At 37.7% G+C, this 17,964-nt stretch overlaps 1 long non-coding RNA gene across 3 annotated transcripts; it reads right to left on the bottom strand.

Annotated features, from left to right (window-relative positions):
• Nucleotides 1–1,419: 1,419 nt before the first annotated feature.
• LOC132311421 (uncharacterized) lies at nucleotides 1,420–17,804 on the bottom strand. 3 transcript variants are annotated; one of them, XR_009482978.1, is made up of 4 exons: nucleotides 17,484–17,804; nucleotides 16,791–16,897; nucleotides 2,588–2,770; nucleotides 1,421–2,359 (listed from the first exon to the last, which is right to left on the bottom strand). It is a non-coding gene; the product is annotated as an uncharacterized LOC132311421 (long non-coding RNA). The 3 variants fall into 3 exon arrangements; XR_009482977.1 differs by having other exon boundaries at nucleotides 1,423–2,230; nucleotides 17,484–17,803; XR_009482976.1 differs by having other exon boundaries at nucleotides 1,420–2,770; nucleotides 17,484–17,800.
• Between the last annotated feature and the right edge of the window lie 160 nt (nucleotides 17,805–17,964).

Raw genomic sequence — 17,964 nt, 5'->3', positions numbered from 1 at the left:
TCGACATGCTCGGTTCTCTCATCGACCGACGATGTGCTCAGTCAAACCCGATACAGCGCTTGGAAACTCAAATTATTCCCCCCACATGCACCATAAAACCTAATTGAAACCACAAACCCACTGCCACAACCACCATCACCGTCGATCAGGTTGGGGATAAAGAAGATGATGTTCGCGTCGACTGAGTGCTCCAATTCCGCGCTTGGAAACTCAAATAATTCACACCGAATCACACACCATAAGCCGTTAAACCCAATTGAAGCCACCACAAACCCTCCACCACCGTCAATCTCAGATCGGAAATGAAGAAGATGATGTTCGTATCGCCCGATTACCTGCTCAGTCAAACCCGATACAACCCTTGGAAATAATTCATACCGAACCTCACCGTACACCGTCAAACCCAATTGAAACCACAAACCCACTACCACAACCACCATCACCGCCACCACCATTTGCCACGACCTTCTCTCTCTATTGCCACAAACCCACTGCCATAACCACAAACCCTCCACCACCGTCAATCTCTCCATCTCTTTGAGCGAGACTATGATAAAAATAAAAAAATAAAAAAAAACAACAAAACCAATGGCAGACACATTGTAATAGAGACTCCGAAACCCAATTTCTCACCGAACTCTTCTCTGCACCGCCGGTCCGTCATAGCCGCTGCACCACCCACCAATTCCACCGGCCGAGCCCGTCCTCACTACCGTCCGTCCTCTCCACCGCCAAGTTCATCCTCACCGAAGCTCTCCACCTTGCTCCCGCCAAGTCTCCAAGGCCAATCCCGTCGCCCACTGCTGGGCCATTCCTCCACCGTCTGCTAACTGCCATCGCCACCGCTGGGCTGTTCGCTGCCGCCGCCGATCTGAACTAGCTCGTCGCCCATCGCTGTGCCAGTTTTGTCTCCTTCCCGAGCTCAACCCCCGTAGTTGCCGCCATACCACCACCACCACTAAATCCATCTCCTCTGCCATGATGCCTCTCTGGCTCTCTCGTCTCTTCTTTAAGTTCTCTCTCTTAGCTTGCTGTGGCTTGGGTTATGTTTGGTGAACGTACAATAGACGGTAAGTAAGTTAAACGACGTAGTCTTCTACAAGGGTAAACTGGTCTACCACTTTTTCTGGCGCCGGAAGTTGACGTGGTGGGGTAAAATAAAACAAAATAATAATTTAGGGAGGTTTTTAGCAAAACCCCAATAGTTTAAGGGGGTTTATTACATTTTACCCTATTATTATTATTAAGAAACTTCTCATTGATATCAAATACCCTATTATTATTAAGAAACTTCTCATTTATATCAAATTTCTAATTTTATGATTTATAAATATAATATAAACTTTAATATTGTATTTAATTTTTTTTTACATTGATTTTTACTATGTACATTTTTACTAGTATTGTTAAATAGACGACAAAAATGATAAGATAAGCACAAATTTATTACAAAGACCCAAAAATGATACGATAATCACATATTTATTGCATAATATACATCAAAGTAAAAAAGAAGAGCAATTTACCTTGTTCAATTCTTTTTTCTTTACAAACAAAGCAAGAAAACATTTCAAATTTTACATGAAGATCCAGCTTTCCTACCTTTTTACACGTTTCAGAAATTCTGGGCTTGAAGCCACCAAAATACAGCCCCTAGCCTAATAACATGGAATTCAAGTACTCGCAAAACATATTGAACAACTGGATGAAGTTTATATAGTTTTAGGAACAAACTTGCAAATAAGTCCTATAAAGACTAGGGTTGACTACTCTTAGTGCTCTGTAGACTTCAAAAGGATCAGCAAATGTTCGGCGTTCAAATGGTTGACTTAATATGGAAAATATCCATGAAAAATATCCCCGGCTAGAATATGCTCTTTTACTTGCAGTACTGCATTCTTGTATTCTTCACTTGTGACTAGGGTTGACGACTCTTAGTGCTCTGTAGACTTCAAAAGGATCAGCAAATGTTCGGTGATCAAACCGTTGACTTAATACAACCTGGAAAATATCCCTTGTTAGAATATGCTCTTTCGCTTGCCGTACTGCATTCTTGTATTCTTCACTTGTGGCTAGGGTTGACGACTCTTAGTGCTCTATAGACTTAAGACGTTCAAACCGTTGACTTAATACAACCCGGAAAATATTCCCTGCTAGAATATGTTCTTTTGCTTGCAGTACGACTTCTTCAATGATGGACCAAATTTACGTGCAGATAACTCCACGTGGCCTAAAAGATGAGAAGCAAAGAAAATAACATATAAGCATGAATGCTGTAATACAAAGTTACTCACGAATGAATATCCTGTAATTTTGAAGCCATTATTTTCAGGCGCTTAATTCCGTCAACATATGCCTCCTGGGAGTAAATAATTAAACTAATCAAATTCTGCATGTTTGCAAGTAAATTATTCAATAAATAATTTCAAAAAAATGCATATATATATATATATATATATATATATATATATATATATAAAGTAAAACACATGTGGAGTTGTACGAGAAATAGAAGAAGAGGATGCGGTGGTTGAAAGGGGTCTTTCATATCACAAGGAATCAATGGATGCGTGAGTTTGTTGCTCACTTGCACAGTGGTTGTAGTGGGCACCAGTGTAGCACAATTAACGTCTAGATCAAATTTACATTCGTAACCAACGAAAACAAACCCGTCACATCTCATCGAGTAGGCATTGCAGTAAGCTGATTTTTTATCTGAGGATGACTTGCTTTATGAGGTGATTGAGCGAAAAGAGCGAGGGGATGTTCCCTGTGAAACAAATGATTTATTGATTTAACCATTGTAATTGTATTACGTAACAAATCATTTAACAATTAAAACAGTAGTTAATTTTAACAATTATAACAGTGCTTAATTTAATTACAAAAAAAATAGACAAAACAAAAACAACTGGAGTACATGAAAAAAACTCATGTATATGGGGAAAGAAAAAAAGTACAATGTCACTAATTTACATCAAAGGAACAAAGAAGAGTAATATACCTTGCTCAATTCCTTTTTCTCTAACAAAGCAAGAAAATCTTTCAAAATTTTAAATAATAATTCTTTTAATTAGACAAGAACAACACAGTTTTGAAAAAGAAATATATACCCAATTGTTTTTCAAATAATAAAACATATAAACTATAACTGTTTAAGTTGGTTTTAAATAAATACATCGAGGTCCAGATAATATGGTTAGTGGCAGGATAATCGTAACAATGAACAAATAATTTAACACTTTTAATAGTAATTGGCTAACAATAGAAAAGGACATGCACTACAATCCAAAAGAACATGCACTATAATTTATCATTTTATGTCTTAGGACACCACGTTGGTCGCATTAATGATACTTTCAATAGTCTTCCAAAGACAACAAAAATGATAAGATAAGGGCCTGTTTGGGGGATGCTCCATCTTGTTCGATGCCCTTCCCTACAGTGCAAATGGATATTATTGAGGACACCAACTTGTTTGGTATGGGCTGTATTGTGTCCAACAGTGCTAGAACAATTTCAGTTTTTGGGCCAATTTCCGGAACAAAAAAATCACGTTCCAAAGTGTTCCCAAATTATGGTTGGCCCACTATTCACTGTAGAATGGAGAACAACAGCCCAAAAACAAGGAATCCGCAGAACACAATGTAAAGAATCGGTCCATCTTTATCTAGGGTTCTCTCTACACGACTGAGGCGATTCACAGTGTACCCTTTTGTGTCTGAAGCTTTCCGAGATCTAGGGTTGAAATCGACACCATTGATGTAAATACGAAGCTTCTCGGCAACGTCTTCTTCTCACCGGTGAGTTCCAAACCTGCATCTTCTTCATAAATGGAGTCATTCTGTTCTGTCTAAATTTAGTCACATGTATAATGAAGATCCTTGTTCTCGGTGTTCCACTGTATATGCAGATCTGAAGATAAACTTCCCCTTTGTGACCTCTGCGTTTTTCGGCGAACCAAGCTTCGCCGCTACTCTCTGCACTCTCGGATTCACAGGCGATTTTCGGTCTATTTACCTTCATCATCGACACCAAGTGAGTTAATTTTTTGTTTGCTTGAAAAAAAAAAATTAATTATGAAGACCTTGTTGCTTGATTTGTTGAGGAATGCTCTCTTGTATCTCTATTTATGGTGTACTGTGGCTTCGCCGGACCATCAAACTGCCAAGCCTCTTGTATCAAGCTTCTAACTTGCTTTGATTTTGTAATTTGTCTGTCAATTAAAATGTTCAGTAATGGGAATTTTGTGATGGAATGTTCAAAAAATTCACAGTGGACTGAAGGAAAGGGTTTTAATTGCAACCCGGTGACACTGTTAGATCCTGTGTGCATTGTATATATATACATATATTAAATAGACATATATATATATATATATATATATATAATTAATTATATATAGGCATAGCCACTGTGTGCATTTTTTTGTTAAATTGATGCATCTTTGTGATCAATGATCCTGTGTGCAGGTAGAGTTGATATATATATATATGGATGTTGTTAATGATATAAAAACAAGTATTTTTCAGTGATTATTTTTTGAATACTTGAATACTTGATATAAAAACTTGTTGTCTTCCAGCGATTCTATCACGTTAATCACGCGACCTCATGCTCTTCAGTTCTTGATATGAGCCACACATATTCCTATCTCTATACTCGACATATATCATTCAACAAAACAGTTGTGAAATGTCAGAACAAGTGTGTTCAATTGTGTAATTATTTTAGTAAGAAGAATTTACTGACCCACAATAAAAGATGAGATGTTATCATGGACTAACCTCGCAAAAAAGAAAAAAGTTACCATTCTTAATTAGTGGACAAAACACATATGATTAATAATTGTAAAACTTTTGACAAGGTCATAAAGACAAAACTATAGAGGACCTGGGGATAAAGAAATGTTTGATTACAAATAAGGAATGAACTGAAATAAGGAGTATGAAAAACAAGAAAATAGATCTAACCCCTTGTATAATGTTTTGGGATTCTATCTTATACACTTTAACAATGAAAGATCAAATAATCAAAGGGCTTTTGGACTAGTTGTATAACTTGAGGTTCGAGCCTGGGCCTAGACAAAAAGGCGTATATGTTTGCTTTAACGTTGAGATAAATATGAAAGAAAAATGGTAAATCCGATGACATCATTCCCAACTTACGTGAGTATAATAGGATGTGTCTAATTATCGGACTATGTAAGTAAAACAACTCAAATTGTTTTTGCATTTAATGGCGTGATTATAATTGTGTAGTTAAGACGATGTTATTGGCTAAGATTATGGTTGTTAATGACCCTTTTAACACATTTTTATTAAAACTATGTAATTAGATGGATATCAATGCTGACAATGTTTGCTGACAATGCTGACAATGTTTGAAAAATTATATGGTTGGATGACATGCACCAACGTCTGCAAGTGAGTGGTCATGTGCAGGAAGAGTTGGAGGATGTAGTTGCTGTTATGCAAGCTCAACAAAATCGGCAAAACTACATTATCTATGAATGTTGTTGTTGTCTTACTATAACTATATTCTTGTTGTTTTTGCTCATATTGTTGTTGTTTATTATTGTGGCTGTTGACAAATGATGTAATATTGAAAGTTTAATTTTATTTCATGAACTTTTATTGGCATTGTTGACGAATGCTGTAATATTTTTGATACTCATGTAAGTAATATATTAAAATTTGTAATACCCCGTAATTTTAAAGAATGTATTTAAATTAATTTTGTGTTAGGTTAATTAATTTTATTTATTTGTGCATACTACATTATTATATTATGTTCATTTAATTGTGCATGTAAAGTAATTGTGTATGTTAAAATAGTAAATTTATTCATTTAATTATGCATGTATTATTAATAATAATTTTATTTGTTGGTTATGCTTATATTAATCATTATTAGCTAATTAAAGTATTATATTTGTGTTATATAGTATTATGATGTTATAATGTATTCTTTTGTAATAATAATAATTATATTAGTTTAATAATAATAATAAAAAAATAATAATATAATAATCATATAATAATAAAAGTTTATTAATAATAATATTAGTAATAATAATAATAATAGTTATAATAAATCAATGTAATGATGGAAAATTAAATACTAGGATAGAATTTCATTTACTATGGTAGAATGGTGGATCAAATATCTTGATTAAAGATAGCATTGTCTTAAAGCCATATAGGTAGGAATATGAGAAATGGGTGAGAAGTTATTATAAATTAGATATTTGTAATATTTATATTATATATTTTGTGTATAAATTAACTAGCTTGCCTTAGAAAAAAAAATAAAAGGGAGTTAGAAGCAAAGTATAAATTCTAGAGAGCTATTTTATAAGAGTGAAAGGAAAAGAGAAAGAGAAAGAAGCTTGGACCGGTGTAGGCAATTTTACCCGACTACGCGCAGACCGGCGGATTTATTTTAAATCCAAAAAGGCAAGTTATTATCTACTTTTCCCCTTTGAATTAATAAATTAATTGTTTAGCTTATTTTTATGCATAGAGCCAAGGTTTGGAGGTTAATAAATTATTAATTTTATTTTATTAAATTAATGGAATTTTAATTATATAGGATGGTATATATTTATTTAATGTCCTATGAAATTAATAATGGCTAAAAATAATTAAATACGACTTTAGGGATTTTTCTAGAATTTTCTAGATTTTTCCGGGCATTTTCTGCAATTTCCGGCGACCTTCCGGCGAGTTTTCCGGTCGCCGGCAGTGGGGGAGACGACCGGAGTGATCCGGTGCGACGCGGCACACCATAGGAGGGTGTACGCGCGCATCCTGGCCATTAGTGGAGTCTGATTGATCCGGTGCATCGCGGTCCATGATACCGCGGTACACCCGGATCTGTGGGCGTTGGATGGAGGGAAGATAGGGTGAGATGATCCGGTGTGACGCGAGTACGGAATCCGGATGCAGCCAACCAACCAGGAAGTGACACGTCAGCAAGGCACCCTTAGTGCGCGCGTGGCAGCGCGTGCGCGCGCGTGGGAGCGCGTGGCTGATGCCAGACGCGCGTGGAGGCGCGTGGGAGAGTGGGGAAGGTTGGGCTGCGCGTGGGGAGGCTCTGGGAGGCGCGTGAGGGCGCGTGTGGGGTCCCTACAGCTGCTGGAAATTACCAGAATACCCTTAGGGCCTGTTTTGTAAATTCCAGAACCTTAAACTTGGATTTTTAGGTACTGTGTTGGTAATTACGGGTTAACGGGCCACGAAATTATTATTTTAACACCCGTTACTTATTCTTATGGCTGATTAATCTTTTCTAAGCATTTATTGGCTCGTTCGCAGTACGGATACTAATGTGATTTATTTAACGACATTGTTAAATATAAATAGTGTTATTATCGTATTTAATGGTATCAAACATTACTGTTAAATTAAATAAGGCCATGGTTTTAATCAGATAAATTATCCATGATATCTTATAGGATGTTTATACTGTTAATTGATATATAAACCATGATTATTATGCTGTGTGCATTTCAGGAAATAAATGGACTGTTTAATTATGTCGCATTTATATTATATGGATGTGTTGCCATATAGAACCATATGAGCTGGCTAATAAGTTTAGACTCATTTATACCTTATGCATTCGTTGCGATAGACAGATGTGTGGCTGTCGGGGTATGTGGTTTAATATTATTGGCATGTGTTGCCTAATTGACATACTCGGTATATTTATTAATATTATTGGCATGTGTTGCCTAAATTGACATTCTCGGTACATTTATTAATATTGTTGGCATGTGTTGCCTAATTTATATGCTCAGTATATTCATCAGTACTTTGCGAGGTGTTATCACTGTGTAGTTCGTTATAGTCTGCGTTGTCAGTACCGTACACCATGTATAATAGCTGATTTCCCGGGTAGGGAAAGGCGACACTTGACCACCTAGTGTGAGTCTAAGTGATCACCGTCTATTCTGGTTGAGGTCATGTTATACATCGGATAGTTCCCGTAGGATGTATACAGATATAGTACTCATCCGATTCATAATGATTAATTTATTTGATTCTCTGATTTGGGTCATAGTAGAGAGGACTTGCTCGTGGGGTTGACCCACCATTGTTGTTATTTCAGGATACGGTCAGTATCCGTTTCAAGGCTGAGGTTAGCAGTGTGGGACCATCATCCGAACTCATCTACTCCTACGATCCAGTGCAGGGTAGAAGTTTTATGTAGTATTTCAGTTTCAGTTTTTATTTACTTTTGACGTTGAACTCTCAGGGTTATATTTAGGGATCCCTGACGTAGGATTTCCAAGTTGTAATGAAGTACTGTATTAAATAAAGGATGGATGGATGTTGTATTATTTAATGTTTCTTTCCTGTCTAAATTCTTTTAATTCCATCATTTTGTATTCCATGCTTGTATATTGCCAATTGTTTTGATATCCCTCGTTTTTCGTGCATAAGCCTGATCAACTTATGCGTGAAAAATGTGGGGGTGTTACAGTTGGTATCAGAGCATTCCAGGTTCGAGTGTCTTAGGGATCTGTGATTACTATACTTCCGCGTTGTGTATTCTGATAATTAGAGCCTAAGTATTAGGGTTCTTTGTATTCTTTTAGTCGGTCCATGATAATGTACTGACGTTAGATTCTTTCTGAATTTAATAGAAGGATGTCTCGGCGTGGGACAAGGAATGCGAACCGTCATCGCAGTATTTCCCCAACTCAAAATGAGAATCAGGAATTTTCTCCTCAAGTTGCTGATATCATTGCACGAGCGGTGGCAGCAGGAGTAGCATCTGCTCTACGAAACCAGCAACCTCCTCCGATAGTACCTGTTCCTGAACCAGTGGCACAGCCAATGTCATGGGACAAAGTTCGTCACTCGTTCATCCGGGGAAATCCACCGACATTTGCGGGGTCCACAGATGTCTTGTTAGCATATCAGTGGAAACAGGAGAGCGAGCGTCATCTTCGGATGGTAATCTGTACCGAAGTGCAGAAACAGATGCTGGCTACGTTTATGCTGATAGGCAATGCATTGCAGTGGTGGGAGTCTGTTACTACTGTCGAAGACAGGACCAGATTGACGTATGCTGAATTTCAGACTCGCTTTGACGACAAGTATTTTCCTATGTCAGTAAGATCAGCGATGAAGACCGAATTTCTGGATCTGCAACAGGAAGATATGACTGTGGCTGAGTATGAACAGAAGTTCATAAATTTGTCATTATTTGCACCAGAGGAGGTCAATACGGAAGAAAAGAAGAGAGACCGCTTTGTGAAGGGGTTAATATGGCCGATTAAAGTGGTGATCTTAGGTAGTCCAGCATATACTACTTATATCCAGGTGGTTAATGCCGCCTTACAGCACTGCCAGATGAGGAGTGATTACCGGAAGTCCAAGGGAGATAAGCGGACTAACCGAGACTACCAGACAGTGGAGAAAGGAAGCAGCAGTGGTACCAGGTCCAATGATCGGGGCAGATTTCAAGGACATCAACCTTGGAAGAAAAACAAAGGAAACCTAGATGTGCAGAGGGATGGAGTCCCTAATCAGGGTAGACAAGGTGGGATACCTCAGACCGGACAGGAACAGTGGTCGGGAAATCAACAGAGAAGGCAGGCAGGTCCTTTTACGGGACGTTGTTATCACTGTAGAGAGATTGGGCATCCGGCCAAGATGTGTCCCAAAGCTAAGCAGGGACAGTATGGGCAGCCGAGACCAAATCAGCCGTTACCTCTACCGGCCCCACCGATGCCACGTGGGCAAGTTCAGAATTTTCCGGCACTTCCAGCACCACCATTTCCTCCGGGACAACCTCCACAGCAGTTGCACCATGGCAGAGTTTATAACTTCATGCCACATAATACGCAGGCTCCTCAGGCTATTGAGGGTATGTTTTCTATACATGGTAGAACTGCTCGTATACTGTTTGACACTGGTGCATCACATTCTTTTGTGTCTAGATCTTTTGTTATCTTATCTGGTATGACGACTCAGTTATGTGACCAACCTCTTAATATTTATACACCATTGGGAGTTGGCGCAATTTTACGAGAGTATAGCGGTGATATCCGTATAGATATGGGCCGGCTTCGATTTCTTGCAAATTTGTTAGTGTTAGATATGCATTCGTATGATGTTATACTTGGGATGGACTGGTTATCTCAGTACCATGCTCAGGTTAACTGTTACGAAAAGTCTATTGTATTTTCCATACCAGGACAGGAGATGTATCTTCTTGTTGTACCACAACCTGATAGAGGGCCTAGCACTTATTTGTTCGTTCTTGAGGAGGACTCACAGGAAGCGACTGCGGTATCTCTTGACAGCATCCCGGTAGTACAGGAATTCCAGGATGTATTCCAGGAAATTCCAGGCTTGCCACCGAGTCGAGAGATAGATTTCGTTATTGATTTAGCTCCAGGCACTACGCCTATTGCTAAGGCGCCGTACAGAATGGCACCAGTGGAGATGCGAGAGTTGAAAGATCAAATTCAACAGTTGCTCAGCCAGGGATTTATTCGCAGGAGTACTTCACCATGGGGAGCACCAGTACTGTTTGTAAAGAAGAAGGATGGATCTCTTCGTCTTTGTATTGATTACAGAGAACTGAACAAGGTCACTATTCGCAACAAGTACCCGTTGCCCAGAATTGATGACCTGTTTGATCAGTTGAAGGGAGCTACTTACTTCTCAAAGATCGATTTGAGGTCTGGTTATCATCAGCTACGAGTCAGAGAACAAGATGTTCCAAAGACAGCATTTCTCACGAGGTACGGATCTTATGAGTTTCGTGTTATGCCTTTCGGTTTGACGAACGCTCCAGCTGTCTTTATGGACTTGATGAATAGAGTATTCAGAGAATACTTAGATCAGTTTGTCATTGTTTTCATTGATGATATTCTGGTTTACTCTAAGTCGGAGAAGGACCATGCCAGACATTTACGCACAGTATTGCAGACACTTCGAGAACATCAGTTGTTTGCGAAGTTTGAGAAGTGTGAATTTTGGCAGAAAGAGGTCAAATTTCTGGGACATGTAGTGTCAGAAGAAGGGTTAGCAGTAGATCCAGCCAAGGTTGCGGCCGTTATGGAGTGGGGACAGCCTACCTCACCGACAGAGATTCGCAGTTTTCTGGGATTGGCGGGGTATTATCGCAGGTTCATCCAGGGATTTTCCAAAATTGCGGGTCCACTTACTCATCTGACTAAGAAGAATGTACCATTTGTATGGGATGATTCTTGTCAGACTGCTTTTGCTGAATTGAAGAGTAAGTTAACTTCTGCACCTGTCTTAGCCACACCTCAGAGTGGAATCGAGTATTTAGTATTTACCGACGCTTCTCTGAAGGGTTTGGGTTGTGTGTTGATGCAAGAAGAGCGACCAGTTTCTTATGGGTCTAGGAAGCTTAAGCCTCATGAGCTTAATTACCCGACTCACGACCTAGAGCTCGCCGCAGTGGTTTTTGCCTTGCGTATTTGGAGACATTATCTTTTGGGGGAGACTTTTCGATTGTTTAGCGATCATAAGAGTCTACAGTATTTGTTCACACAGAGGGAACTGAATATGAGACAGCGCAGATGGTTGGAGTTCGTGAAAGACTATCATTTCTCTATTCAGTATCATCCAGGGAAGGCGAATGTTGTAGCAGACGCACTCAGCCGCCGACCCTATGTCAGCCTTTCAGCTTTGTTTACAACAGAGTGGGATGCTTTGAAGACTGTTGATGAGTTAGCAGACGCTTTTATGGCATGTGTGGTAGTAACTCCTTCTATCATTCATCAGGTCATTCAAGCGCAACTCTCAGATCAACAGTGTATTGATCGGGTTTCGGAGTTAGCCTCCGGAGATGTTCCTTTTTATTCTATAGGGACTGATGGAGGATTGAGGTACAAGGGACGTTTAATTGTGCCTTCAGCTGATAATTTGAGAAATGTTGTGATGAGAGAGACACACACTTCTCAGTTCTCTGTACATCCAGGGGGAGACAAGATGTATCAGGACATGAAACGCCAGTTTTGGTGGGCCGGCATGAAAAGAGATATAGCTATCTTTGTCTCTAAATGTAGCACCTGTCAGATGATTAAGATTGATCATCAGAGACCGCCAGGATCGTTACAGCCACTTCCCATACCAGAGTGGAAATGGGAGAGTATTTCCATGGACTTTATAGAGGGATTACCTACTTCACAGCATAATCACAACTCTATTTGGGTCATTGTTGATAGATTGACCAAGTCCGCTCACTTTCTGCCTGTTCGTTCAAACTTTACGTCAGAACAGTATGCTAAGCTGTATATTGCAGAAATGGTGAAACTTCATGGAGTACCATTGTCCATCGTATCAGATAGAGATCCGAAGTTTGTATCGGGATTTTGGAGGAGCTTTCAGCAGGCTTTGGGTACAGAACTTTATCTTAGCACTGCTTATCATCCTCAAACAGATGGACAGACTGAGCGAGTTAATCAGATTTTAGAAGACATGTTGCGGGCATGTGTTCTTGATTTTAAGGGCAATTGGGAGGAATATTTGCCGCTTTCAGAGTTTGCTTATAACAATAGTTATCAGAAAACTATTGGTATGGCACCATTTGAGGCTTTGTACGGCAGACCGTGTAGGTCTCCTGTCTGTTGGCTTGGAGTTGGTGAGAACAACTTTCTGGGTCCTGAATTTATTAAGGACACGTCAGAAAAGATCGCTATCATTAGGGATCGGATGCGTACAGCTCAAAGCAGACAGAAAAGTTATGCTGACCGTCGAACTCGTGCTTTGGAGTTTAAGGTTGGTGATCAGGTTTTGCTTAAGGTTTCTCCCATGAAGGGAGTAATGCGGTTTGGGTCAAAGGGTAAGTTATCGCCTCGTTTTGTGGGTCCTTTTATGATTACAGATCGGATTGGGGCAGTAGCTTATCGTCTGGCTCTACCAGATAATCTTCATAGGGTACATAATGTTTTTCATGTATCTATGCTGCGAAAATTTCTACGGGATGAAGATCGATACCAACACATTGATGTGGGTGAGATTGAGTTGCAACCCGATGCAACCTATTTGGAACAACCTTACTGTATTCTCGATCGTAGGAATCAGATACTGCGCACGAAGACTATTCCATTAGTACGTGTACAGTGGAGTCATCATAATGCTACAGAGTCTACTTGGGAACGGGAAGATATTATCCGTGCCAAGTATCCAGAACTTTTTACTACAGGTATGTAGTGAATTTCGGGGACGAAATTCCTTTATTAGGGGGGGAGAATGTAATACCCCGTAATTTTAAAGAATGTATTTAAATTAATTTTGTGTTAGGTTAATTAATTTTATTTATTTGTGCATACTACATTATTATATTATGTTCATTTAATTGTGCATGTAAAGTAATTGTGTATGTTAAAATAGTAAATTTATTCATTTAATTATGCATGTATTATTAATAATAATTTTATTTGTTGGTTATGCTTATATTAATCATTATTAGCTAATTAAAGTATTATATTTGTGTTATATAGTATTATGATGTTATAATGTATTCTTTTGTAATAATAATAATTATATTAGTTTAATAATAATAATAAAAAAATAATAATATAATAATCATATAATAATAAAAGTTTATTAATAATAATATTAGTAATAATAATAATAATAGTTATAATAAATCAATGTAATGATGGAAAATTAAATACTAGGATAGAATTTCATTTACTATGGTAGAATGGTGGATCAAATATCTTGATTAAAGATAGCATTGTCTTAAAGCCATATAGGTAGGAATATGAGAAATGGGTGAGAAGTTATTATAAATTAGATATTTGTAATATTTATATTATATATTTTGTGTATAAATTAACTAGCTTGCCTTAGAAAAAAAAATAAAAGGGAGTTAGAAGCAAAGTATAAATTCTAGAGAGCTATTTTATAAGAGTGAAAGGAAAAGAGAAAGAGAAAGAAGCTTGGACCGGTGTAGGCAATTTTACCCGACTACGCGCAGACCGGCGGATTTATTTTAAATCCAAAAAGGCAAGTTATTATCTACTTTTCCCCTTTGAATTAATAAATTAATTGTTTAGCTTATTTTTATGCATAGAGCCAAGGTTTGGAGGTTAATAAATTATTAATTTTATTTTATTAAATTAATGGAATTTTAATTATATAGGATGGTATATATTTATTTAATGTCCTATGAAATTAATAATGGCTAAAAATAATTAAATACGACTTTAGGGATTTTTCTAGAATTTTCTAGATTTTTCCGGGCATTTTCTGCAATTTCCGGCGACCTTCCGGCGAGTTTTCCGGTCGCCGGCAGTGGGGGAGACGACCGGAGTGATCCGGTGCGACGCGGCACACCATAGGAGGGTGTACGCGCGCATCCTGGCCATTAGTGGAGTCTGATTGATCCGGTGCATCGCGGTCCATGATACCGCGGTACACCCGGATCTGTGGGCGTTGGATGGAGGGAAGATAGGGTGAGATGATCCGGTGTGACGCGAGTACGGAATCCGGATGCAGCCAACCAACCAGGAAGTGACACGTCAGCAAGGCACCCTTAGTGCGCGCGTGGCAGCGCGTGCGCGCGCGTGGGAGCGCGTGGCTGATGCCAGACGCGCGTGGAGGCGCGTGGGAGAGTGGGGAAGGTTGGGCTGCGCGTGGGGAGGCTCTGGGAGGCGCGTGAGGGCGCGTGTGGGGTCCCTACAGCTGCTGGAAATTACCAGAATACCCTTAGGGCCTGTTTTGTAAATTCCAGAACCTTAAACTTGGATTTTTAGGTACTGTGTTGGTAATTACGGGTTAACGGGCCACGAAATTATTATTTTAACACCCGTTACTTATTCTTATGGCTGATTAATCTTTTCTAAGCATTTATTGGCTCGTTCGCAGTACGGATACTAATGTGATTTATTTAACGACATTGTTAAATATAAATAGTGTTATTATCGTATTTAATGGTATCAAACATTACTGTTAAATTAAATAAGGCCATGGTTTTAATCAGATAAATTATCCATGATATCTTATAGGATGTTTATACTGTTAATTGATATATAAACCATGATTATTATGCTGTGTGCATTTCAGGAAATAAATGGACTGTTTAATTATGTCGCATTTATATTATATGGATGTGTTGCCATATAGAACCATATGAGCTGGCTAATAAGTTTAGACTCATTTATACCTTATGCATTCGTTGCGATAGACAGATGTGTGGCTGTCGGGGTATGTGGTTTAATATTATTGGCATGTGTTGCCTAATTGACATACTCGGTATATTTATTAATATTATTGGCATGTGTTGCCTAAATTGACATTCTCGGTACATTTATTAATATTGTTGGCATGTGTTGCCTAATTTATATGCTCAGTATATTCATCAGTACTTTGCGAGGTGTTATCACTGTGTAGTTCGTTATAGTCTGCGTTGTCAGTACCGTACACCATGTATAATAGCTGATTTCCCGGGTAGGGAAAGGCGACACTTGACCACCTAGTGTGAGTCTAAGTGATCACCGTCTATTCTGGTTGAGGTCATGTTATACATCGGATAGTTCCCGTAGGATGTATACAGATATAGTACTCATCCGATTCATAATGATTAATTTATTTGATTCTCTGATTTGGGTCATAGTAGAGAGGACTTGCTCGTGGGGTTGACCCACCATTGTTGTTATTTCAGGATACGGTCAGTATCCGTTTCAAGGCTGAGGTTAGCAGTGTGGGACCATCATCCGAACTCATCTACTCCTACGATCCAGTGCAGGGTAGAAGTTTTATGTAGTATTTCAGTTTCAGTTTTTATTTACTTTTGACGTTGAACTCTCAGGGTTATATTTAGGGATCCCTGACGTAGGATTTCCAAGTTGTAATGAAGTACTGTATTAAATAAAGGATGGATGGATGTTGTATTATTTAATGTTTCTTTCCTGTCTAAATTCTTTTAATTCCATCATTTTGTATTCCATGCTTGTATATTGCCAATTGTTTTGATATCCCTCGTTTTTCGTGCATAAGCCTGATCAACTTATGCGTGAAAAATGTGGGGGTGTTACAAAATTCATGAAACTATGATATATTGAAACTTTATTTCAGTTCCATATTTGGAATTTTTAATTTATTTTAATGGTTTTTATAATAAATTTAGATAAATGGAGGAACAGTATGTTAAAATAATACAATCATTTTTTTCTAACTTTATACTTAATAAAGTTAGAAAAAATGTGTTGAAGAAAATATTATTTAAAAACATTTTTAATCCAACATATTTTATTATTTTATTTATCAAATTAATTTTGGTTACACTTTGGAACATCAAACATGTTTTGTTCTCATATTTCTTAGAACAATATACATTACCAAACATGTTCTACCATGTTTTTGTTCCGTGATTCGGTAGAGCAAACTTGTAACACCAAACATGTTTTGTTCTCATTTCAGAACATCACACTACAAAACACTTGTTCTGTTCTAAGCTAGAGCAGTACACTACATCACACTACACTTCCCAAACGGGCCCTAAGCATGAATATATTTTTGCAACTATAGACTTGAAAGTGTATAAGACAAAATAATTCTACTTATTTTTTAAAATAAAATATTTTAAAATACCAAGATAGAGAAACCAAGGATAAAAAAATTAAAAATTAATGGATCGACCTATAAATAAAAGTAAAGAATTATAAAATAATAAAAAAAAAAACAATAGGAGTATATGAATAAAACTCCTGTATAAGAGGAAAAAAAAACAAAAAAATTAGAATGCACTACTCATTTACATCAAAGGAAAAAAGAAGATCAATTTACCTAAACTCCTTTTTTGGTACCGCAATAACTTCTTTTGATATGGAGATTCTCCAAAGAAATGAATCAGCCATAACAACTTTAGATATCTCTAAATCATCTTTGGGTACCTGAAAATATGGCAGATGAGACTAAGCCTATTTGGAAAGATCTAACAAGCACCTCTAAGAGGTTTTGTGCACGAGTTCATAACAGCAATGGAAAGGTTCCAACAATTAGAAACATGCTATATATGCAAATTAAGATCACGAGCAATGTATAAGATGTATAATTCCATGCTTCTTCGGTAAAAGAGTATAGTTTAATGATGATTCCAAATATAGAGCATGTTCCCAAGATTAGCTCATAATGTAATAAACATTTAGAACATAACTCAACATTAATAGAGAAGAATTTATGCAAAATCACTCAAAGGGGTAGATATTAGAATAATCTCTACCTCAATTGAACATGAAAGTGATATTGTGAGAGGAAGATTGTGATAACGATGATCTACAGATTTCCACAAGCGATGTATAAGACGTATAATTTCATGGTTCTTCGGTAAAAGAGTATAGTTTAATGATGATTCCAAATATAGAGCAAGTTCCCAAGATTAGGTCAAAATGTAATAAACATTTAGAATATAACTCAACATTAATAAAGAAAAATTTATGTAAAATCACTTAAAGGGGTAGATATTAGAATAATCTCTACCTCAATTGAACATGAAAGTGAAATTGTGAGACGACGATTGTGATAACGATAATCTACAGATTTCCCGTTTCCTTGTCTTCCTCCTCCTCTTTTTTCTTCTTCTTCCTCTCTCTCTCTCTAGCAGTTGAACCCCTCTCTAACTCTGTCTCTTTCTCGGTTCTCTCTTCACTCTCTGCTTTTCTTGTATTCCTCGATGCATACAGTACATGAGAAATAACAACAGGTGTAGTGGTGTGGTAGACATGTGTCTAAGTGCAGGGAAGAGTTTATGATCAAGACAACTGTCCCCTTGTTGACACGGAGATGCCACTGCACAATCTACTACCACATCTTTCACAAATTCTACAATTTTGACCATTAATTTTTTTTTAATCAATTTCACCTACAGCCCTGACTTTTAACCATATTTCACTTATACTCTTTAAGTTTCAAAATTTCACCTACCTCCCCTTTGTGCAAGTGTCATCTACTTTGCTAACGG

This window comes from Cornus florida, unplaced genomic scaffold (assembly GCF_030987335.1).
Source record: "Cornus florida cultivar Cherokee Brave unplaced genomic scaffold, ASM3098733v1 CherokeeBrave_3.0.0_Hap2_Chr06, whole genome shotgun sequence".
In the NCBI taxonomy this organism is placed as follows: domain Eukaryota; kingdom Viridiplantae; phylum Streptophyta; class Magnoliopsida; order Cornales; family Cornaceae; genus Cornus; species Cornus florida.
The sequence above is the reverse complement of the archived record's forward strand: the minus strand, read 5'-3'. Positions and strand labels throughout refer to the sequence as shown.